At 33.1% G+C, this 24,684-nt stretch overlaps 1 protein-coding gene across 2 annotated transcripts in view; it reads left to right on the top strand.

The window, feature by feature from the left end:
• The window catches only part of Mfe2 (peroxisomal Multifunctional enzyme type 2), a 140,757-nt gene that overhangs the window by 82,650 nt on the left and 33,423 nt on the right, over positions 1 to 24,684 (top strand). The window lies entirely within an intron of this gene.

A 24,684-nucleotide genomic window follows, 5' to 3' on the forward strand; every position in this document is an offset into this window, starting at 1 on the left:
CCTCGCTCCTTCAAACAAAATCAAAGCCCCGTAGTTGAGCCAAGAGCGACGAACGTGGAGCGGTTATTTGCGTTAGCGACAGAGTTTTTATATTGTCTCGTGCTTTTTTTATATATTGTCTCGTGCTTTTATAATTTCATACGATGCCTCATAAATGTGCTGTAGCCACATGTCGTGGTAATTATAAAAACGGACCAAAAGTGGCTGTATTCAAGTTTCCAAATGAGACTGAACTCCGGATGAAATGGATAAGGAGTCTACGAAGAAAGATGGCTTTCAACCTACTAAACATACCAGAGTAAGTTCAATTTTACTGCATTTTTTATGTTTTGTATCTTTACATTTTTTTATTACTTTTATTGATAGGTATGTGATGTTTATGCTTACGATATTAGATTTTGATCTGTGGGTAAGAAGTTTTATGTTTGAAAGATTTTAATCTTGCCTGTTTTAATCATTTCAAAAAAATATTTTCCTTCAAAGTTTTATGAATGAAATAAAGTTCCATATAACAGGAATAATTCTAAATTTAGTAGTTACATAAATGCCAATAATTTGTAAATGCTTTCTAGTATACTGTGCAGGCAGATTCTGTAGTTATTCCAAATTTATCATAATTTATATGACAAGGAACTACTAAGTAATCATAATAGGTTTCATTTTAAAATTTTTGTAATGATATATGAAAGTTTGGTATGATGTATTCAAGGTAATTATTTGTATTTGGTAACCAGTGTTTGTTGTAAACAATTATCTCAAATATATAATTTTCTTTAAATGTAAATAAAGCTGTAATCATTATGATGAGCATTCCAGATTTTACAAATTACTTAAATTATACACGTAATTGAAATGATATTACTGGTTTTTTAATTCGTATTTATGTATCAAATTATTTATTTAAATCATAGGGCTTATTGACTTCTGTTACTAAATATTAACATGCATCTAACTTTTGTACTCACAACAAGTTGATTTTTGAATATTTTCTTTTATAGGTATGTGAATTACATTTTCGATCAGATGAAATAATACGAGAAATCGAAATGTATGATGAGAAATCAGCGAAGTTAATTAAAGCCCCAATTTCTAGGCCACGTTTGAAAAAAGGATGCATACCTTCTCAGTTCCCTGATGGCCCATCCTACATGTCATCAAATTCTGTATCGAGAATGTCACCAGAAAAGAAGAAAGCTCGTTTAGAAGAGAAATACCTGGAGAAAGCGATAGAAGAAAGTTTGAAAATGAAAGAACGGTATGATAATGAACGATCATTTGAAAGTTTAATTGAATTCAATAATTGCCTAGAACATCAGATTTTAGAAACATTTTGGACAACTGTACATACTGAAAATTCAACTATGTTACTTGATATTTTAAGTGACCCAGCTCCAGAAATTCAGAAATCGGTAGTAATAAATGAGGATTTAACAGTATGTGTTTATATTAAAAGCATCGCTATAAAATCTATTGGTAAATTTGTTTTCCCTCTAAAAATTAGTAATGTAAATATGTTTCTAGAAGTACTAAAGGAAGTTGAAAGTCTGTCTCATAACTTACAAAATGAAGAATATATTAAGAATTCTATACAAATTGTGGATGATATGCTTTCAGAATTGAAAAGAGTGTTACCTGAAAAAGAAACTGAACTGAACTTCCTTTCAGAGCAAGTAAATAAACTAAATGTAAAGAAAGAGAAGTATCGATATACTCCAGATTTACTTATTTTTTGCAGTTTGTTAAACTCGATCTCACCGCATGCATACAAGTTTTTACGACATTCAGGTTACATTTCTATTCCCCATCCACGTACTATTCGTAGAATTTGTTCAATGTTTTCTCTTAATCCTATTACTGAGCAATTTAAGGATGACTTTTTAGGATATGTTAAACAAAGATGCAAGGATTTAGAAGAAAATGATAAAACTGTAATTATTATGATGGATGAAGTGCATTTAAATTCATGTTTCGATTTTAAAGGAGGAAATTTGTGTGGCATGGCCTACAACTGTGAAAAAGCTGCTACAAGTGCTTATGTTTTTATGATATGTAGCTTATTATCACCTTTCAAGGATGTGGCACATATATTACCAGTTAAATCATTAAATGCTGAGGATCTGTATCAATATCTTAAGAAAATTATAATTGGTTTAGAAAATATAGGTTATAGAATTGTGGCAGTTGTCTCTGACAATAATTCAATAAATAAAAAAGCCATGTCATTATTTTGTATGCCTCCAAAAATTAGTATTGTGTATAAAAACCCTGCAGACTTATCTCGGCCACTATTTTTTGTTATTGACTCAGTGCACGTCTTGAAGTGTGTCAGGAACAACTGGATAAATCAAAAAACTTCTGGGCAATGTTTATTTTATCCAAATTTTGAAAATTTTTCCAAGGTCGAAACAGCGGCATTTGCATGCATAAAAAGTCTCCATTCATTAGAGGCAGGCAGAATTGTAAAATATAGTTATGGTTTGACTCTGAAAGCTCTGTATCCAACCAATTTGGAAAGACAAAATGTCAAGCTAGCATTACAAATATTTGACAGTCGTCTTGCAGAGGCAATAATGGTTATTGGTAAAGAAAATAGTATTTTAAATTACGAAACAACAGCTGAATTTATTAAAATTATATCTACATGGTGGTCACTAGTCAATGTCAAAAGTAACTTTAAAGGACACCATAAGATGAATGAGTATCAAAAGCCGTTAACTGTGCAAAATGATGATGTTAGATATATTTATTTAAATAAGTTACTTGAGTGGTTAGATCAGTGGAAACTTTTAGGCTGTTCTAGTGGTGGACTAACTAAGGAAACACATTTTGCATTAACACATACTAGCTATTCGTTGCTCGAAATGGCAAGGTATTGCATTGAGGAGCTAAAATTTACTTACTTTTTACCAGGAAAGGTTCAGACAGATCTCCTAGAGAATAGATTCGGAAAATATAGACAGCTGGCTGGTTCACAACATAATATTTCTATAAGGCAAGTATATGAAACTGAAGCAAAATTAAGATTACAAAGTCTTCTGCCAACTGTTATTAAATCATCAAAGTATGGAGGAATTCCTATTTATCTAAATTGTAAAAACCTGTGTATTGAATCTCTGGAGCAAGAAAATATTGGATGCACTTTCTCAGGAAGAATAACTATTACAAATGAAGATATACAAAATGTTCAAAATGACATACCAATTTTAATGTATATAGCTGGTTACTGTAGTTATAAAGTTGTGAAACTATTAAGCTGTGATATTTGTAAAGGCAATCTAACTATTGATAAAGAATTAATTGTAGAAAATGAAGGACAGTCTTGGATAAAAAGATTTGATAGAGGACTTCTATATCCTCATCCTGATGTACTAAATTCAGTAATATATAATTATGTTGTTATTCAAAAACTTGTATCTGAAGAATTTGAGAATGAATTTTTATTTTCTGCAAATCAGAGGGATATAGCATGTAACTTAACTCTAGACATACTGATAGAAAATGACATTTTTTTAAATCTAGATGATTGCCCTAAAGCTCATGAGTCACAGAAAGTGTTAAAGCAGATTCTTTGGTCATCAACGAACACATTTTTAAATAATTATTGCAAATTAAAGAATGATACACTAAACCAGAAAAGCATTGCAAAAGAGCACAAATTGAAAACTTTAAAGCATAAATAAAAATATAATGGGTGTTTAGCAATTAAACATTTAAAAAATGTAGGTTTTAATTCAAATGATGCTGTATTTCATAGACTAGTAAGTTTAGTAACTTTAATGCATGTAACAAGACACAAAAAATTAATTGAGCAAAGCCTAGTGATGTTAGTTCAGATTTATTTCTGTTGAAAAAATATTTTCGCATCTAACAGTTACTGTTACACATTATTGTGAATTCCTTATTATTTTTTTTTCTACTCATGTATGCTGTTTGTTTAACCTTGAGATCACTTGAAAAGTAATAGAAACGAAAAATTCATTTCTATGCATCTATGTAAATAAGTGTCTGGGTTGTATTTTAAGTGGTCCTTATTATTAATGTGGTTATCAAATTAGTGTTAACATATGGTAAGATTCTTTATCATTATAATTGACTTGAAATATTGAAAAATTCATTTCCTTGCCCTTAATTTGTTGTGTAAAAAAGTGTCTGCGTTATGTTTTTATGTGGCCACTACTTTTATCATTTGGGTATAATTTTGGTGTTAACATGATAAAATACTTTATCAAAGTAACAGTTATATGTTTCAAAATGCTTACAAAATGTTATGTATATAATAACTGCCACTGTTATACTGGTAATGGGTCATTATACTTTTGTTGATATGGACAGATATTGACTGTTTTACATTCAGATGACTTGAAATATTGAAGAAGGCATGTACTTTTTTTAATTTCTCATCGCGTAAAAAAGTGTCTCGGTTTGTGTTTTAGTGCGGCCACTACTTTTATCATTTGGATATAAGTTTGGTGTTAACATATGGTAAAATGCTTTCTCCTGATAAAAGTGATATGTTTCAGCATGGGTACAAAATGACATGTATACAATAACTGCCACTGTTATACTGGTAATGGGTCATTATACTTTTGTTGATATGGACAGATACTGACTGTTTAACATTCAGATGACTTGAAATATTGAAGAAGGCATTTCCTTGCCTTTAAATTGTCATTGCGTAAAAAGGTGTCTCGGTTTGTGTTTTAGCGCAGCCACTACTTTTATCATTTGGGTATAAGTTTGGTGTTGACATATGGTAAAATGCTTTCTCCTGATAAAAGTGATGTTTCAGCATGCTTACCGAATGATATGTATATAATAACTGCCACTGTTATACTGGTAATGGGTCATTATAATTTTGTTGATATGAACATATACTGACTGTTTTATATTTAGATGACTTGAAATATTGAAGAAGGCATGTCCTTTTTACTTCCTTGTATGAAGTAAAAAGGAAGTATTGTAATCGCGAAAAGTTTCAGGCAGCATATTTCACCGAAAATATCCATTTTGACCGCTATCGAATGCAATTTAACGATGTTTTTGCACCATATCTGTACGTAAGGACAGAATAATATACTCTTTTCCTTCAAAAAAATTATAAAACTGCTTAAAAAAACTGAAACTAAAATTAATTCTGAAGAGAATTTTTCGTGGCTTCTGTACGAACGTATGTACGTACGTTCGTGCGTACGTACATATCTCACATAACTCAAAAACGAGTAGCCTCAGAACGTTGAAATTTTGTATATAGGACTGCTATAACATGTATATGTGCACCTCGTATTTTGGTTGCAATCGGCCACACCAAACGTATATAAATATATTTATATATATATCCACTCTATGACTTGAAATATTGAAGAAGGAATTTCCTTGCCTTTAATTTGTCATCGCATAAAAATGTGTTTGGGTTATGTTTTAAGTGGCCACTACTCTTATCATTTTGATATAATTTTTGTGTTAACATATGGTAAAATGTTTTATCGAGGTAACAGTTATATGTTTCCAGCATGATTAGAAAATTGTATGTTTATAATAGCTGCTGCTATTATACTGGGAATGGGTCATTATAATTTTGTTCATATGGACATGCACTGACTGTTTTATATTCAGAGCACTTGAAAGATGATAATATTGAAAAATTCATTTTCGTGCTGTTGAGTGTTTGCTGCATAAAATGGTATCTGGGTTGTATTTAAATGGCTACCACTTAATGTTTAGCAAGTGGTTATCATTTGGTGTTAACATACTGTAAAATGCTTTCTCATGATAAAAGTTGTGTTTCAGCATGCTTACAAGATGACAAGTTTATGGTAACTGCTGCTTTTATACTGAGAATGGGTCATTATAATTTATATTTTTTATATGGGCATGTACTGACTGTTTTACACTTAAAAATATTGAAAAATTCATTTCCTTGTCTTTAATTTGTTGTTGTGTAAAAAAGGGTCTATGTTGTGTCTTTAAGTGGCCATTACTTATATCATTTGAGTATAATTTTCATGTTACCATATGATAAATTACTTTATCAAGATAACAGTTATGTGTTTCAGCATGGCGACAAAATAACAGGTTTGTAATAACTCCTACTATTATTCTGGGAATTGGCTGAATAAAGGGTGTCTCTGATTAGGAGCACTCATTTCACAAACCTGTGATTTTCATGTGCATTTTGAAATTACCGGTGTCCCATAATTAAGACTGGTTGCTTTCTGGACAAATCATTTTGATATATTCTTTGCTTAAATTAAACAAGCCTGATAGCGAGTAACTTAGAAGATCACGATTTTAGTTTGGAAAAATTACAACAAAATTGTGTTGCATGTAGTGACCAGATACTTTCAAATTGGATACTGGTGCATAGGTAAAACATTTTTATTATTTTCTATATTTGAAACATTAACTGATAATCACTTCCTTTACACAACATCAATAAATGTTTTTACATATACTGGTGATGCTGACATCCATTTGCTGTTGAATGTATCTTTATATGCTTCATAAATAATAATAGCCATCGTACAAAATTTAATATCATTTGTGCACCTGAAGTGTTTTAAATGGTAATGGACGGTCTTCTCAAGTGTTTGCCCGATATTTATCCATATTATGGCAGTATCGTAATACATTTTGAAACTATTAATTGGCTGTTGTAAAAAGTTAATAACGGTGTTTGTAATTGCCAGACAAAATGGGTTGAAATTTAACGAATAGAAACTTGAACTTGCAGTATCAAAATTTAAATATTAAGGTCACATAGTCTCATCTTATTGTTTCTGGTGAGACCCAATTAATATAGAAGCAGTTTTGAAATTTTCACACCTGTTAATAAATAAGAATTGATGAGATTTCTTAGTATGGCAATATGCTTAATGAGATTTCTGCTTCAATTTTTACAAGAAAGTTTGAATAATTTATTGATAAAAAGAGATCAGCTGGTTTTAACTTATTTGTATGTTATAACTTAGGTGTTGTGTTGTTATGCTGACTGCTTGCATAAAATTGTAAATAAAATTTTTTTATTTTTCACTTGTGAGTCTTTATTTTCAAGTTCAGCTATATAACTAACACAATACAGTTAAGTACATATACAACTAATATTATTGGTTCTACAGATTTAAGCAATAATTTTAAATTGCACATTGAATTATTTGCTAAGCAAACCTCTGATATACTAATTTATTTGAAACTTGCAAGACACATAGCATATTATAGACAAAATTTAGTGCATTTTTATACCATTTTCTTTTAAAGACAAATTACTGATTGGAAGAAAAATGAAATAATAAGTAATAGTTTGAATGCAAATAATTTGGGTTTTTTTCATAAATATTAGAAAAATATAAAGCAATATTAAATTATGAGGGAAAAGTCAGAAATTCCTTTTTTGAGTTAGTATGGCTGATTTTTAACTTTTTAAATGCTGCTGTGAAACCTACAAGGAAGTATAATTCATTAAAGTCAAGAAATAAGAAACAAAAAATTCTTAAATTTATGTCAAATTTTATTGTGTTAAATTTTGAAGTAATTAAATTATTCATTATATATAATTGAATCTCTGAATAAAATCCCACCCAAGTATCTATATCAAATAGTGAAATCAACGTTAAGTACGGCACTAGCGCGCAGCCTGTTTTGTTTCGTTGCTCTCTCGGAGTTTCGACATAGACGACTACGCGTGACGTCACAATCCAGTGTCCCGGCTTCCTTCTATAAGGAGGTGTTGGCTATGAAGGTCAGCCACTTTCCCGTTTCATACACAGCATCTGAGGAAAAGAATACGTATTGTTAAGAAGGAAAGCTGCGCAGCAGCAGGAGTGGCTCCCTCCGAACGAAAAGGGACACAACTGCGCATGCGTGAAATATTTGTCGCCAAAAAGCGCCAAAGCTCGAAGCTGATCTCGAAGTTCGAACAGGTTCGACGGTCACGTTTATCAAGAGTTTAAAGCTGTGTGACTCCATTTTTTCCCCCTACATGTTGACAGATATAAAATCAGACATCAAACTGCGATATGGATAATACAAGTTCAACTAGTAAAGCAAAAAAGCACGAAAATTCGAGTTTAAATTATCGCGAAAAGTCCAAGAACTATTCATCTTAACCCGTATTCTTCAATTTCCTGTACACGTGGCGGAGGTAGAAAATCTCGACCAGGTACATCACAAAGGGGGAAATTCTCGCCAACAGGTTCCGTCGCCAAATCCCTTGGCGAATTGTCCCTCTTCTTTCTAGCGGCGTAGAAGACAAACTGGTCTACATTACGTCTATGGAGCTTTTCCTTCTTTTACATAGACTTTAGACTTTCTTTGTCTGAGGGTTTACGGAGCACTGGGGACTATAGAAGAAGCATAGAAAATTCCTCTGACATGTCGTCGAGCTCAATACCATGAGTTAACGACCGGGGAATGTAACCATATTATCGAACATCATGAACTTGGTTTGTCGCTGCGCACAATAGCCACTCGTATTGGGCACAGCATACCATCCAACGTTGTGTCACATGATGGGTTCAGGAAGGTGTACGTGCACTTCGAAGAGGATGTGGTGCTCACAGACCAGCGTATTTGGAGAGTAACTATTGGAGACTCTTTCTCTACGTCACATGGAATCCGAAGCCATTTGCCTCCAGGAGCAGGTGAATCTGTGTCCACCCAAACTATACGCGTAGATTGCATGAAGTACACTTATGTTCACGGGTGCCATTGACCGTTAAAGACAAGATAAGACGCCTGGTTTGATGACAGCGTCATAGTGCGTGGACCATCGAATGGCATCGGGTTTTGCTCACGGATGAATCTCGATTCTGTCTGTGGAGGAATGACGGCCATCAACGGATATGGCGGCGACTCAGAGAACTTTACGAAACAGCCCATTTTGCTGAACGTCACACCGGGCATTATGGTTTGGTGTGGCATAATGTTTGATCACAAGATGCCCCTGGTACACATTAACGGCAGTTTGACAGCAGACCGCTACGTCACGCAAGTTGTGGATCCTGTTGTTCTGCCCTGGTTGCACGGCACACCCAACACGTTATTCCAGCAAAACAGTGCCAAGCCGCATGTCGCATGGCATACTCTTAACAGCCTGACTTGGTTTGACTTCCTGCCCTGGCTGGCAGCCTGCCCAGATCTGAATCCCATCGAACACTTGTGTGATGTCATTGTACGTGACATTAACCGAGGACCACGGCCGCAAACCCTGATACAGGGATCTGTGTACAGCAGTGGATGTGGTTTGACAAAGGCTACCTCAAGCAACCCTCGATGAACTCATTGATAGCATGCCTCGTCGGATTGTGGCATTGCCCGAGGTGGGCACATTAGATACTGAATAAATTAGTTTATAATGATTTTATGTGTCTGTTGTTTTAATCACGTGCATATCCATCTAACAACTCTGGATCCTGCAATTTGCACATCGCTACGAGCATTCTTTCTTGGTGTTGCAATTTCCTTTTTGAGGAGTTTATATAATAACATAATCAAAAAGTTCCTTTAAAAATGAAAGAAAAATTAGACATAAAATTAGCACCTTGAGCTGTTATATTTAAAAAAAAAAAAAATCGATTTAGTAAAGAAATTAAAACCTTACAAAAGCCACTTAAATATCTGAAAGCATCGTATCATTTTCCTGAAACACGCTGCAAAAGTGAAATACATAAGAAAAGGCAAGTTATAAACAAAATTACATTACTACTAGTAAAACGGGGAAAATTTCAAAGTAAAAAAATATACTAATTTAAATAAACTTAATAAAAGTCTCAAGAAATAAATTTAATGTTTAACCTTAAGTACTCTTGAAAATAAAAAAACTCCTCTCCTACAGAACAAATCTAACCGATTGGGGAAGGGGAATTATTATTAGTCCTGTACATGCAAATACAAGTGAAATTTTTTTTTCCAAGTCTGGGCGGCAAGTGAAAAATTCAAATAAATATTAAATAATATAAAAAATAAAATCCTATGATTTTTTTAATCTGTTATGCTTTGATAATAAATCCAAAGAAATTTTAGCGTAATTGTAATGTGAAGGAAATAATTACAACAGTGATATAGAGCTCAGATATAATTACTTGGTTCCAGTTGAGCCTTTGGTGAAACTAATGTCGCTTAGAATCTGGAATTTTTGAAAGGGGTGACTAAGGAATGTGCAATCAGGTTTTTTTTTTTTTTTTTATGGGTTAGATTTGTTCTGTAGGGAAGGAGTTTTTAATTTTCAGGAGTAAAGTATTATTAATTTAGTGCCTCGGATAATTTTGAGCTTACAGAAACAGAATAAGTCTACCCGGAAAAAGTGTATTATCATAAGAAGGCTTTATATCCTCATAACAACGTAGCTAATAGTTTTTTTTCCACTTTTGCATTTACTGCCATATTTATTTAATGTGATTTAGAAAATATTATTTTGACTAACTGTTTTGTTTTAATTTTTAGTTTAATTTTTTTTTTTTTTTTTTTTTAAATTTGCAATACCATTAATTTGTTCAGTTTATTGTATATTACTTTCTTATTTGTTTTCTTTTGCCTGTTTAGTTTTAATTTTAACTTCACAGATATTTATAAATTATATCTTAATAGCGTTATGCGCAGGAAATGTTTTTTTAAGTCCTTATTACATGTATGTGTTCCTAATTTAAGTATCTATCCGTTAATCAAATCATTCATTCTGGTGATGATTGTCATTAGATTAAGTGACAGATTTTGACATAATAAAAAATATCTTGGTTTTGGGAAAAAAAAAAAAAATATATGTGCAGGTAAACAAAACAAGTTAAACAGAATGCATGATCAGAGATGACAAGCATTTAATTTTATGCAAGAATGTTTGAGCTGCTTTGTGATTAAAAGTGTTACATATTTTCGTTGTTTGCGTTGATTTGTATTAGACTACAATTTCTGTATTTTAAACTCACGCATTTTTTATGTTAAAATATGTATTTTATGCATAATGAGATTATTAATTATGTGCTTTAAATGTCTGCCTAATGCAAATAATATTAGCCATATTGCCGTCAGCTGCGAATATGTCCTACAAACAGGTTTGAAAATTACAGGCGTAAAGAAACTGAGTTAAAAGTAATAATTGTAATAATAATTTAGAATGTGCAAAGAATTCGCGCGTAACGGGAATTTGTTTACATATATTGCTGTAATTACTTCCTAGTGGATTACGCAAAACTTCCGATGTTTTTTTTTTTTTTTTTATCTTTAATTTAAGAATTTCACGGGCTTGGAGATATGACGGAAGTTACATACGCGCCTTCCGATGGAGAACACTTCGAAAGTGATTCTGTTGTGTTTGGGAAGTTTTAAACAAGAACTGTCCTACGGTCATTGCACTCTTACTATTAGCCGTAGTGTTTAACTGACCTACTTTTCTTACCTCATATTCTCTTGGCTTTCTCTGATCTAGAAACGAGATCGAAAGCGGGAACTACACGATTGAGAGCGTTATTTTGGGAAGAATTAAAACGTGCCATGGGTTGTCATTTCCCGTGCAAGTTTTCTTTTACTTTGTTAAACCTCGCGTTTGAGGCATACCGTGCCTCCGCTAGAACATGGGCGTTCGTATGTCCAGCTATGGTAAGCTATGGATTACTTGTAGACGTAAGATTCATTTATTTTATTTTATTCTTTTTGTATTACATTTATATGTTGTTAGTAATTTTGATACATTTAAAAAAAATTTGTTTCTGATTAGTGACTTAAAATCAAAACAAGTTGTTTATTTAAATCTTTTTTTTTTTATATGTTTTGATTTATTCTTCGAGCACTTGACCAAGTGTGTGCCAAAGTTCTGCATACTGAATTTATCTTTTTAATATTTTTTTTAATTTGATCGAATATTTAATATTTTTTATTTTTAATATTTTAAATTTTATCTGTTTTAATAATGAGCACTAGTGACTTTTAGATTAGTTTCTAAATTTAATACAATTTTTTTGTTAATGAAGCCGCAATGTGTGTGTGAAGCAAATGTCTAAGTTTAGTTCTGGATTATAGGTGTATAACTTGGTGAAATTTATATATTTTACTAAGAAATTCATACTTAAGTTGAAATATCGAATTGGCAAGAAAGTAATTTTGATATTTGGTATGAAATAAAACCCAGTTTTTTCTATACAAAAAATGAACTTTAATCAGTCAAATATCTTTTCTGTTTGATGAATTTTTTTTCGTACTTGTTGATATGTGATGCCTCGCATTGTTATGATGAAACACGATTCTTCTACGATTTGCCAATTCCGGCCTTTCCTCTGTGATTGCTTCTTTCAGTTTCATAAGTTGTTGGCAGTAAACATCTGAGTTGATCGTTTGATGGTTGCATCTAAACAACTCAAAATACCATGAAGATTTTCTGATGCAGTTTGGCTTTGGATATGATTTGTGCAGATTCTTCGTGTTTGGACCATGATCTTAGATTAATGTTATTGTAGATGATTCATTTTTCATCACCAGTGATAATTCGTTTCAAAAAGACCCGATTGCATTACGTAAATATTGATTCGCTGTTTTGTTAAATTCCTTTCAATTCATGCGGAACCCCATATATCGAGCTTTTTAACGAGTCCAAGACATCTTATGTGATTTTCAATTGCTGAATGTGATACATTTAAGCTTTTTGAAATCTCTCGTGTAGTTAAAGACGATTCGATTCAGTTATGGCTTTAATTTTGTCATGAACTTCAAAAGGTCGGCAAGAACATTGGTCAGTTTTAAGTGAAAAATCTCCAGAACGAAATTTTTTAAACCCTTTCTGACGCATGGGTTCTATTAAGCAATCAACACCATAAACTTGACATATCTATTTGTGAGCGTCAGGCGCTTTCTTGCTCTTATGAAAATAGGAAAGTAAAATATGTCCGAAAAGTTTATTTTTGTACGTCATGCTAAAATTGACCGTAAACAAAAATATACGGAATTTATTTCTGTAGCAACTTAAAAGCTGTCTATTCTCAAAAGAAAAAAAAAAACAGTATGATATTGACAGAAGAATAACAAAAAGAACGTAAAGGTATTTATTTGGTACAGCTTGAGTATAAGACCCCATTGGCGATTTTTGGCTTGGCGCACTTTTTGGATGTTTGTTTTTCTGGTAACCCAGTAAATTCTAGAATACTCCACTTCGGCAACCCTGTCGCATTCCCATGTGTTTTAAACTGGAAAGTGTCATTTTCTTCGAAGGAGCAAAATATTGATGTATTCAATAAATTTCTGGAAATTGTAAAGTGCATAAATTGGGAAGAGTATAGGATTTCTTTGTAAATTTACCCTGATTTTGTAAACTTTACTAAATTTCCAGCATTTCTTTTATTTTTAATTTAAACATTTATTCTGAATTCCTGTTTTCAGTTTTATAACTTAAAACTTGCATTTTCAATATTGCTGCTTAAATTATGCCTCCATGGACTTGTGTATTTTCAAACTTTTCTTTGCTTTTAATTTAAACATGCATTCTTAACTCCTATTTTCATATTTTTAATTTAAACATGTATTCTGAGCTCCTATTTTCAATTTTACAGCTTGTAATTTGTATTTTCAGTATGACTGCTAAAAATATCCCTCCATTTATTTATTTATTTTCAGTTTCACTGTTTAAATATATATTCTAAATTTGTATTTAAATTTTTTCTTGTTAAAATGTGCATTCTAACATCTATTTTCAATTTTAACTGCTTTTACAATATGCAATAAAATATAATAAATTTCCAATTTAACTTGCCAATATATTTTAAAATATGCCCCTACTTACTTATGTACCTCCAAATTTGCTGTTTAAACATATATTCTAAAATTGTTTCTGGTTAAAACGTGCTTTCTAACTTGTGTTTTCAATTTTAACGGCTTTTCCATGACTTGGCGACATTTTTGGTCGCCAAGCCAAAAAATCGCCAATGGGGTCCTATACTCAAGCTGTTCCATTTATTTGTGCAAACCGAAATTACTTTCTTTGCCGACCCAATATAAACAAAATACTTGATTTTATCACATTTTACTTTGCTTAGGTATGTTTTATTTTAGTGACTTGCAGAAAAACAATTGGAGAGAGCTAAAAATAAATTCCACATTTATTAAGTTTTTAGCCAACACGCAGTCCAAATATAAATGCTGTCGACCTATTGGCCTAAATTTAATAGTTGATTTATCAAATAGTAATTTCATTGCTTATCATCAGCGAAACAACTTGATGTTTCTGTATGATTTTAGAGCTCATTTTACGTAGAACCTTTATTTCAATCTCTGTCCGTTAAGAAATTTCATAGCTTCCGTGATTTTCAAGCGTGTGAAAGACTTTTTCTACACTCCAAAATCGTATTAACCTTTAAAATGTATATTTAAATGATTGATACCTTAATAAGCAAATTGAGAGATTTCATTTTCGTCATTCACCGCTACTAGACTTCTTGTAGCGAATTTATTAGGTTTTTGAGATAAAAATTATTACCTGTATTTGATTATCATTGTCATGTTATACAATTAATTTTTTGTATAAACATTTTACTTCCTTGTACGAAGTAAAAGAAGTATTATAATCACGAAAAATTTTAAATATCATACTTCAACAGAAATATCCATTTTGAGCGATCCCAAATCCATTTGGACGATTATTTTGCGTGACGTCTGTACCCACGTATAGAAGAGAGGATTGTTTTTTTTTTCTGAAAAGGAATGTAAAATGGATTCAAAGGGGACTTTTTTGTGACGTCTGTATGTACATACGTACTGTTGCGTGCATACGGGTTTGTAATAGATTGAATACCTCCGATGATAGGTTGATAGGATTTATTTTATCAGATGAAACATTTCAGAGATCTGCAACTTTCCACAAAGATAGTCGTTCTATATGAGCTCTTCACAATATCACAGAGAACAATCAGCAATTACATTTTAAACCGTTATGAACGGTAAACACCACACAATGCAAGGTGCAGCTAAAGAGAAAGCTAACTTGGAGATATCTCAATACTCCGAACTCACGCCGAGTTAACAGCTAACAGCAAGAAATGGGAGCAGATGCTCTCTCCGGCCTTATATAGTGTTCACCCGACCAACGAGATATTTCTAGTACTTTCTGCTTCTCAAAATTACTGGAAGGCAATATGAATGTCGAAATACGGTTAGAGCTACTATAGGGATCAACTACATTTATTTAATTACAATACCTATTAAGGTAATACTGTTACCGGACCAAAATGTCGCCAAATCGCCAAGTTTGGCGGCTTTTGGATATTTCACGCTAAATTTGCTGACAAAAGTATGTTCCCCAAAACCGTTGCCAGCTTGGCGATATCTCGCCAAATTACCGAGATAGTCATTTACTCAATGTTAAATGGACTTGCCCCTGTATTCTTACTTTTCCGGCATAGCTCGTCTCCAGAGTCGTAGCTAGGGTTTTCAGCGCCCAGGGACAACTGAAGATTTCGCGCCCCCTACTGCTTGCCAAAGATGGAAAATATTTAATTCTAAAATGTCGTAACATCAGTTTGGCGCCCCTTGGATTCTGCGCTCGGGGACAGATGCCCCCCTTGCCCCCCTCTAGCTAAGCCCCTGCTCGTCTCTTAAGATTTTTCATGCTATACAAAAGAAATACAACAATTTTACTTCTAGTTCCACTAAAATTACTTATCTAAATACAAAATTCATAACAATACGATGTATGTATCTCGCATAACTTAAAAACGAAAGCCGTAGAACATTGCAATTTTGTATAATCGGACTTCTGTAACATTTAGTTGTGCACCTCCCGTTTTTCTTGTAATCGGCCGCACGAAACACGTATATATACATATATATATACACACAACACACACTCTTACCTGGCTCGGATAAATCGTGCATTTTTTGCTTTAAGAGTGATTGAATTATGTTATTCTTATGTTCCGAGTAAGGTTTTTATGCCTTTTGTTAATCTGCATGCACCAGTTATATAATTGCCAACAGTTTAAAAATGTAAAGTTGCGCTAAGCCGAATGTGGCTGCTATTTATTTACATTTGAAACTCTTAGTAGTATAGTTAATTAAGTCAGTGTCTTTTTATCTAATGAGACCAAAAGTTAACTAAAATTAACAATTCTAAGAACTAAACATTACCTAAACAGTCTGTCTTTAATAGAAAGATATCTCCTTTTAGATGGAAGAATAGTTAAGATTTACCCACAGATCAAAGCAAAGCGAATCCATAAAAAGATACAATCGAGAAGGAACGCGGAAATACTTTAAATCGTACTTTTAATGCATCCCCGTGAAATCCGTTTAAAGTTCATGTATGCAATATTTTTGTAATCCTTTTTTGGTACATTAGAAAATATTTCCGTTTCTGTTTTAGTGCATTGATTTAAATATTAATTGGATTAAATAATAAACTAATTTTTTAATAAATACACTTACACACACACACACACACATATATATATATGTAAGATAAAAATGTATGAATCAGAATTATAATATAACTATAAACATTAATTCTTCCTCTCTATTCTAAAATCGTAATAACTTGCCTGCATTGCGTCATTCAGATTAATCATGCGATCTTATGTAAACGTTAATAACAGATGCCTCTTGACAACCAATCACCGAATTGTAAACCAAAACTTTTCTCTTCGCGTGCTTCCATCTTGCATAACTACGCACTTCAGCTTTAGCTCTCTACCGTGCTAAGATGTAATTTCGCTGGCTTGCTTTCTATCTCCACAATATTAAAAATGTAAATCTTCTGTGTAGAGGCACGATTAGAGTGCCAAGTGATTGTGGCCACAAATATCAATTGGAAATAAAAATGGAATTAAAACTGCCTCGACTGCCAAGTTCTTTAAATACTACGCAATCAAAATTCTTCTTTTGAAGCACTTGCAAAACACCACAGCAGAAGAATGATCTGTTATTTTTTAAACACTGAAAAAACTAATTTGATGATTCACTTCTTTCACATTATCTTGGATTTATCACAAAACGATGATTTGAAGAGCTGAATTAAATTTTCCATTGAGGTTTCAGGCTGCAGGAAACTATCCTTACCGGCTTAATTGCCATAATAAAAGCAAAGGAAACTGACGGAACACTGTAGATGCGTGATTAGACCCATATTGAAGAAGAATTTTGATTGCGTAGTATTTAAAGAACTTGGCAGTCGAGGCAGTTTTAATTCCATTTTTATTTCCAATTGATATTTGTGGCCACAATCACTTGGCACTCTAATCGTGCCTCTACACAGAAGATTTACATTTTTAATATTGTTGAGATAGAAAGCAAGCCAGCGAAATTACATCTTAGCACGGTAGAGAGCTAAAGCTGAAGTACGTAGTTATGCAAGATGGAAGCGAGTTATGCAAGATGGAAGTTATGCAAGTAGTTATGCAAGATGGAAGCGAAGAGAAAGATGCTAGTTAGTTATGCAAGATGGAAGCGAAGCGTATTTATGCAAGATGGAAGCGAAGAGAAAAGTTTTGGTTTACAATTCGGTGATTGGTTGTCAAGAGGCATCTGGTATTAACGGTTACGTAAGATCGCATGATTAATCTGAATGACGCAATGCAGATAAGTTATTACGATTTTAGAATAGAGAGGAAGAATTAATGTTTATAGTTATATTATAATTCTGATTCATACATTTTTATCTTCAAAGGCCAGTTACCTTAATGCAAGGAACGGAGGTCTTTTCAAGTAACTGTCTAGGCACCCTGGGCCACCAGTGCAGAGAACACACTGGTTAGCTCAAGAGGACAGCCCTATTGATGGATATGTTTGTTTAGAAGTATTGCGAGGCTTCCAGTTTGGTAAAATACAGGAATTGTAAATGAAAGATGATAGCGGTGAAACCATAATTTCTGAAGCTTACTCCTATTATTATATGGTATTAAAATATAATTTATCAATATGAAAATTAATATCATAAATATTTATGTGCATTTAATTATAAGTAATGATTATGTAAAAGTTTATTTTGTGATATTCTGTAATAACAAGAACCTTCCCTGAAGAATTATGATTATGTGAATTCTCAAACAAAAAGACTTTTGGATTGAAATGCTGAAAAATTCAATAGGACTCCAAAAATTAAAAAAAAAAAAAAAAATTATTTTATAAAAATTATACTTTACAGGACAAAAATTTTATGATTTATTTATTTTTATTTTTTTACATTTGCTAGTGTTTTAACTCTTTCTCTTTAAAAAGGCTTCTCTGTCGCTATGCCTTTTTCTTTTTGAAGGGGGGAATATGTAAGGTAAAAGTGTATGAATCAGAATTATAATATAACTATAAACATTAATTCTTCCTCTCTATTCTAAAATCGTAATAACTTATCTGCATTGCGTCATTCAGATTAATCATGCGATCTTACGTAACCGTTAATACCAGATGCCTCTTGACAACCAATCACCGAATTGTAAACCAAAACTTTTCTCTTCGCTTCCATCTTGCATAACTACGCTTCGCTTCCATCTTGCATAACTAACTAGCATCTTTCTCTTCGCTTCCATCTTGCATAACTACTTGCATAACTTCCATCTTGCATAACTCGCTTCCATCTTGCATAACTACGCACTTCAGCTTTAGCTCTCTACTGTGCTAAGATGTAATTTCGCTGGTTTGCTTTCTATCTCAACAATATTAAAAATGTAAATCTTCTGTGTAGAGGCACGATTAGAGTGCCAAGTGATTGTGGCCACAAATATCAATTGGAAATAAAAATGGAATTAAAACTGCCTCGACTGCCAAGTTATTTAAATACTACGCAATCAAAATTCTTCTTCAATATGGGTCTAATCACGCATCTACAGTGTTCCGTCAGTTTCCTTTCCTTTTATTATGACATATATATATATTTATCTTGTAAGAGTACGTCTGCAAACTTCTGTAAGGTTAGGTGCCACACTTGCCTAAGGAACTAAGGTTCATACTTCTTTAAAGGAAGAGGGATTTCCTGGAGGAATTTCTAAGGTAAACGGGTTCGAATCGGGCGTAGCGTGCCGAACTACCAATGTTCAGTGGTTTTGCCATTGTTGGGCATAGATTCATATAGGAAAAATATGTTATTGTAAAACCCTAAATTTAGTAAATCGTAGGTTTTTGTCGATAAATCTTTGTGTTTACCACAGTAAAATGATAAAACTAAGAAAAATGCTTATAAATGCTGCCTTTCAGCGTTTTATGAAATCATTTTGTTAAATGCCAGCATTTGCCAGCACTAATTAGGAAAAGCCCATTTGGCTCCACTGTAATTTTGTTTCTCGAATGAATGTGGGTGTGTGTGTGGGGGGGGGAAGGTTTTTTTTTTGTTGTTTTGTTTTAAATTTTTTTGAACATATTCTAGTAGTTTTAAAATATTCTAGTAGTTATTTATCTTGGTAAATATTATGAAGTACAATTATTAAATGACATAATTTTTACTGGATTCATATTTTTAATTATCATTGTTTATTTGAAAGCTGTGTAAATGGAATAACAAGCGTTCTTTTGTGCAGTAAATTACTAACTTTTTTTATATTTGAAAAAATTCATTATAATTTTTATATGGACATTTGTTAGATGGTATTGTTTAGGCTTTTAACTAAACCATTTCTTTAGCCAAAACATTTACTAAAATAGTTTGATTAAAAGCCTGAAGAGGGCTGGTGATCTGCGCACTGATGAAGATGAACCAACCCAGATGACCGCGCGTACATTGCGAGATCGTTCAACTAACTGTCCAACGGACTGTCAGATTTAACGGCTACGACGTGTACAACAGCATTCTGAAGTTGGAAGAGCCTAAAACATATGACGAAGCAACGAAGTCTCCTGAATACGCCGACTAGAAATGAGCCATGGACGAAGAAATGGCTTCGCATTCCAAACATTGAACATGGCAACTTGTTGAGCCACCTAACGGATGTAAAATCCTCGACAATCGCTGGGTTTACAGAGTGAAGACAAATCCCGATGGCTTGAGAGATTCAAGACCCGTTTAGTAGCAAAAGAGTACATACAGTCGGTGAATATCGACTACGAAGACACATTTAGCCCAGTGTGTCGCTATGACACTATTCGAGCTCTAATTGCAATGGCAGCCAAGGAGAATCTCAACTTGTATCAAATTGACGTGGAGACAGCATTCCTTTACGGTTACCTAACTGAGGAGATCTACATGCATCAACCCGAAGGATATAACGACTCCTTCGCGTTAAATAAGCGTGTATGCAAGATGCTTCGTCCTTTATACGGCTTGAAACAAGCTGGACCATGTTGGAATGCCAAGTTTACTGGCGTGCTAAAGAAACATGTCATGATCCAAAGTAAATCCGCCAACTGCCTATTCATACGAAATGATTATGGACATAAGATGCTGATGGCATTGTCGCTGTTCAGGACAAAGCAGCATTCTTCACATTTATGGATGAGCTCAAGCAACATTTTAACATTCCGGTAACGACGTTAAATTGTTTCCTTGGTCTACAAGTTGAACATTTGAAAGACAGCTCATTCTTCCTGCACAAAGAAGCATTTACAAGAAAGATATTAAAGCAATATGGAGATGCTACGACATCACACATCGTAGTAAAGAAGTCGAGTCTCAAGGTCAACTATGGTCAACCAAATGATGACAGCATGATCAAGATCAGGGAAGCGAGGCCTTTCAGCAATGAAATTCCATACCGATCAGTAGTTGGCAGTTTGCTGTACTTAGCGATGGGGATCCGACCAGATATTGTTTACGCAGTGAGTTTGATGTCTCGAAAGCTGAACAATCCTACAGAAATTGATTGAGAAATCGTACAGACAACTTTAACATACCTTCGCAATACCATAGGACACGACATTGTGTACAATAATGAAGATGATAGAAGTTTGATGTTAGTGAGGCAGATAACAACAGCTGTGCAGAAACACGCAGATCTCGAACGGGTGTTATTTCTTTGTATGGTGGAGGCGCAATTACGTGGCGAAGCAAGCTAATTCAACGACAGAGGCATAGTTCATAGCAGCAGCTGATGCCCTAAAAGACCTGATATGGTATGGTTGAAGGGCTTGTTCAATGAGATAGCTAATAATGTCTCATTGCCTATCCTACAAATTGATAATCAGAGTACTATCAAGTACATCAAAAATCCAGTATTCCACGTACACACAAAGCACATTGACCAAAGGTACACGTTTGTGTAGGATGAGTTTTCGAAGGGACGTTTTCAATTAGACTATGTCAGAATTAATGAACAGCAGACATTCTGACGAAGCCGCTTCCAGCACCTCAGTTTCACTTTCAGAAGAAGTTGATTGGTGTAAAAACTGTCAATAAGTAAAGGTTAATCTATATGAACAATGACTATTTTCATGCTCGAAGGAAGCTGTTGAGAATCGAGGATTTAATTGATGTTATGTGCAGTTTTAGTGGCATCATTGTTTTGTTGTATTATTATGTTTTATGTATCTGGCATCACTGTTGTTTCTGTCATTCTAAAAGTTGTCATGTAAACAATAAGACGTATGTAAGTTCTCTTTACCTTTTTTGTTAATAAAGTCCAAAAATTCAATTAGCCATCACTCTGCTTGTTAATTTTATAACATTAAGAATTATTTTTATTAATGAATTACCGCTTTCAGTCTCACGCATGCGCATATGTGTTTACGCATGCGCGTTTAATGTATAACCGACGGTATAAGCTAAGCTAAAATTATCTAATTATCTCGAATTTGAAGTTACAATCAAAGCCAGACAGATTTTCCTTTACACTACCACCGAAGTCGATTATAAAGCTACAGTTGATAAATTCAAGAAAGCACAGATTAGTTTTCATACGTACCAAATTTCCTCAGCCTCTTCAATTAAAGTTATACTTAAGAATATCCCAAGATCCTACACAGAGCAAGCAATTCACGCAGACTTAGAATGCAGAAGCTTCCCTATAATTAAAGTAAAGCAATTCACGAAGAAAGCAGAAGACCAAATTATCCATTTACCTATATTTTTCCTTGAACTAATTCTGCAGGAGAGAAAATTCATCAATTAAACAATATGTTCGGATTCAATATCACAATAGAAAAATATCAGCCCAGAAAACGCCCAATTCAATGTTTCATTTGCCAGGAGTTCGGGCACTCCCAAAATAACTGCTTTAAAAAGGTCAGGTGCAGTAAGTGCGGACAAAATCACAGATCCAATACCTGTAAATTAAAACCAGATGAAAAACCAACTTGCATTTACTGTCAAGAAAATCACGTTTCTTCTTATCGTGTTTGTAAGGTATACAGAAAAAGATTCAATCATTTAGAGAAGATAGAAAAACCACAAGAAATTCCCACTAAAGATGACTTCCCCGAATTTATTCAAGCTTCAGGCCAAACTAATCAAGAAATGCCTAAAAACCTTTACAAAGTTAAGCAGAAAAACCCGCAGGAAAATTTAGCAGAAATCATTAACATTTTCAAAGATCAGAAAACCTTTTTTCTCATGAAATCAATAACCACAATAGTTCAGAGAATTAAATCAGCTAAATCAAATATGCGGAAACTTTGCCTAGCTTTTCAAGCCATTGAGATGATTCTGAACTTTGCAGATAAAGATTAATTCGCAGCTTCTCTCAAGACAAGCATAGCCGAGCGGCAGAAATTCTGAAGTTGCAGATCCTCACATCGTGGAGCCACGTTTACTTCTCTTCTAGAGACTCTGCACTAGCTGCAAAAAGTACGTTCCATCTTACTGCATTCAACTCATCATTAAAGACACTACTTATATATTGGTAAAGGCCGCGTTAGGCCGATTGCCTCTTAATTGTGTTATGACATAGACATAGACATCTAATTCTCTATTCAAAGTCGCGTTATTTCAGATTGCGTTGTTCCTTAATCTTCGAATTGGATCCGGCTTATTAGTTTTTGCAGACTGTTAGAGCAATGTAATAAAAGTAAGCTTGAACTTTCGATTATGTCAAACAGAATTTCCGATTCTGGAGCTGCCAAAGGATCTACAAAGTGAAAGCATGTTTCGATGTCCAGTAAACAAAAAGTGGAATAGTTGCAAAAAATGGATAAAGGCATGAAGAAAGTGACAGAGAGGTGATTTGTTTCTCTAACCATTCCGAAATCTGTTTATCAATTTCACGCTGCTCTGGGGGGGGGGGAGAAACATCGCGGCGCGCAATGAACTGAAAGTTAGTTAATCTGTCAGCACTATCCTCATCTTCAGGGCAGATGTTTTTATTTTATTCGGCTTATAATTCCTTACTAAATGTAGTGTTTCATCTCGAATGTACTCCGATATGATTTAAATCAATTTCCTCGTCATTATAAATATCACGAATACGCATAAAATAGTTTTCTGGTTGCATTTTTCTAATTTCGACTATGCGTAATGTATGCTTTACGCATGCGCACGTTGAAAGATATGTTTAATAAAGTAAACAAATAAATATTAAGTTTTTTTTTTTGTTGTTGTTTTGTTTTTTGTGTGAATTTTGATACTCTTTAGATCACAATTGCTCTTTATTTCATAAATTACGATTTCATATTTTTAATTGTATAATTTCTGCATGCCATCTTACCAGATTTAAACTGATTGTCTATAATCCGGAAAAATCGATAATCCGGAATCGCCGAATTCTCCGGATTAAAGACTTTTGACTGTATACGAGTCAGTTTCCCTTGGAAAGTCCTCCAAAGGCATCCCTCCCCTTAGGCAGATAACCCTAGTGTGCTTTGCCATAATTAAATAAACCAAACCAAACCCTCGATAAGTCTGTGTGAAGCCCCGAATTGGGCTGACCATTTATTGTAATTGTTTGTATATAATTTCTCTGTCTTTAAAATGTTTATGATTGTTTGCATACAAAATATGCTGTTTTACTTTTTTTTAAAAATTTTAGTCTTTTCTAAATTCCAATTTTGTTTTTGTAGTTTATATTCTTTAGTAGTTATTACAGGAGGTTTTTTTTTTTTGCTTGAACTTTAACTGTTTTAATATTGCATTATTGTTTATACTTGTGTTACATGTGTACTCTGGAACTGCAGTATCAAATGTACTTTAAAACATTAGCAAATTTTTACTTCCCTCTTCTGTGCAAATATGTATATATATATATAAAAATTTTTTAAAAGCAAAATATAAATATGCCTAGTATTTTTCGTGCTTTAAGATTCTGAAAATTATCATTAAAGACATAAAGTAAGAAAGTTAGAACTAATGTTTTATAAAGACCAAAAATTTTGAAATTCATAATTAATAAATTTCAAATAACCCTATAATCGCAACAGAGAATTAAATAAATGTAAAAACCAAAGTTTTTGGTCTTTGTGAAACATTAGTTCTAAATTTTTTACTATATATATATATATATATACACATACACATACACTTTTTATACTGCCGATGGCAATAGTAAAATTGAGGTGTGCAGCTAGATGTTAAAGCAGTCCTGCATACAAAATTTGAGCGTTCTATGGCTAATCGTTTTTGAGTTATTCTAGTTACAAAAGTCACGAAAAAATTCAATTTTATAATCTGTTTTAGGAAAAAGACACCTTTATTCTGTCCCTACGTATAGTCCGAATTGTCCAAATGGGTTCGGGAACGGTCAAAAGGGATATTTATGTTGAAATGTGATCCCAAAATTTTTTCGCAATTAGTGTATTTACTTCTTACTAACTGGTAAAATTAAAAAAAAAAAAAAAAAAAAAAAAAATTCAGACATTGCTGCATGAGTCATT

The sequence above is a fragment of the Stegodyphus dumicola genome, chromosome 6 (assembly GCF_044657685.1).
Source record: "Stegodyphus dumicola isolate Sdum_Otavi_A_Nest chromosome 6, ASM4465768v1".
Taxonomy (NCBI): Eukaryota; Metazoa; Arthropoda; class Arachnida; order Araneae; family Eresidae; genus Stegodyphus; species Stegodyphus dumicola.